General features: G+C 36.4%; 1 non-coding gene across 1 annotated transcript; it reads left to right on the top strand.

The window, feature by feature from the left end:
- Positions 1 to 1,506: 1,506 nt before the first annotated feature.
- On the top strand, positions 1,507 to 1,622 carry LOC137488747 (U5 spliceosomal RNA). Its single transcript, XR_011007930.2, has one exon. It is a non-coding gene; the product is annotated as a U5 spliceosomal RNA (small nuclear RNA).
- Positions 1,623 to 1,989: the final 367 nt, after the last annotated feature.

A 1,989-nucleotide genomic window follows, 5' to 3' on the forward strand; every position in this document is an offset into this window, starting at 1 on the left:
TTTGTATGTATTTTATATGTATTTTATATTTATTTTGTTATATTTGTTAACGTATGTGTTTTTGAAACATTTCAATAAGTGTTTAATGTATGTTCGTTATGCAGTATTATAAATAAATGTTATAATGATTAAGTATTTTGTACTTGATTTCATTATTGGACATATTTATATTGAATACAATTGTAAAGGCTAATATAATATTTAAAAATGACATGTGGACCGACCGCGGGCCGCCAGCAGACACTTATTTAAAACCAGCGGTCCGATGGCGGACCACCGTCGGAAAAGCGGCGGGAGCCGATGGTGGGCCGCTGGAATAACGATGAGCAAATTGACGGTGGACCGCGGGCGGCGCCCGCCAGTGGACCGCCGACTTTGCCGCCGGCGGGCCGCCAATGGCCCGCTGGTCTTATGTTAGCTGGGGTGCTCCCAGGACAAATTTCATTCAATCACACATGTCAAGACAGTGTGCTAATGTGAAGATGCTGGACTTTGGGGAAAACTCCAGATCATAGATATATGTGTAGCCTATATATTTCTGTCTCTGAATGGCCACAGTCCTCACTGCACCTTGGTCCCGCATTGATTTCACAGGAGCGCTACCTTAGTACTGATAATAATATGATGGCTCTATTGACGCATTGGCAACAACAGGGTTGGCAACATCTAAAGTAAATATCTATTTATGTAATAAAGCATGTCGACCTTAAGAAAGTATTTTATGATAACAGAATCTTTATAATTAAAGTTACTTTCAGAAAACAAAGAGTATATTAGTGAAGTAAATTGTGTACTTTACATATGGCATTTATTTCGATTATTTTGTTTTGTTTGGGCTTGTTTTTGTGCGAAAATCTGGCAACCATGCCAACCGCGAAAACTACTTCCCTAACAAACGCACGAGATTCTTTCCAAACACATAACTTAACAGCAGTAAATATACTTATTTTTTATTATTTTTAAGGGCAACATATAACCTAGGTTAATGTCACATATTAATGTGACGAGCAGCAGTGTTATCTTTTCCATAACGTCTTGAATGAATGTGCCTGCATTTATACGAGTTCATGGTTTCATTACTACAAGCTGCAGTAGAATTGCCAAAAATGACGTGAGCATTTCGCCAATATCATCATATTTTCTCATAAGCAAGCACTTTCATTTAGATCATCGAGTAAAAGCGTTAATAAACTCCAGTGAAGGTCAGGTTTCACTGAGTCACGGAACGCGGAACTGTATGTAAATGATATCAACCATGACGTACCAGGAAAAGCATATAGTACCCACAATGCATCTCGAGAGGTCGCACTTGTACACAAATTTTTGCTTTTTATTCTTTAGATTCTGGATTTAATTCGGTTTTACTGATATATTACAACATTGTTTAGTTATTGTATTGATGTTGAACTAAAATGAAAGTAGTGTTTTAACAAACCTTAGTGCTACCGTCGTTGTGAATAGTGTTGCGGTTGGTGTGGCTCCTCCGGGTTTCTATCAGAAGACAGTACACTCATGTTTTTCCTCAGATCGTATAAATCTTTCGCCTTTTACTAAAGATTTCCGTGGGGAAGAACACTATGAGTATAAACTAATTTTTTGATGCCCTGCCGAAAGGCGGGGCTTCCTAAAATGGTGAATATTAGACTTGACACGTTAAGTATATGGGTTACTCGAGTGATTTGTCATATTTATTTACAGAAGTCGAACACTAATACCCATGTCATTGTATCATGGTTAAATATAGTACCTATACTTACGTAAAATAATTTTAAAAGTTAAAATATGAAACAAGCACAGATAATAAGATGTTAGTCAAACCTTAAATGCACTTACTATAATTATTAAGTTTAGACTGATCACTTTAGAGTTTAGACCCATGCAGTGCATCAAAGGGTTAAAATGACAATTATTAAATAAAACGTTAGTGGTATAAATAGAGTGTTTGGCTAATAATTCTAACTTTAACTATATATATTCATGGGATGATCT

Source organism: Danio rerio, chromosome 20 (genome assembly GCF_049306965.1).
Source record: "Danio rerio strain Tuebingen ecotype United States chromosome 20, GRCz12tu, whole genome shotgun sequence".
Taxonomy (NCBI): domain Eukaryota; kingdom Metazoa; phylum Chordata; class Actinopteri; order Cypriniformes; family Danionidae; genus Danio; species Danio rerio.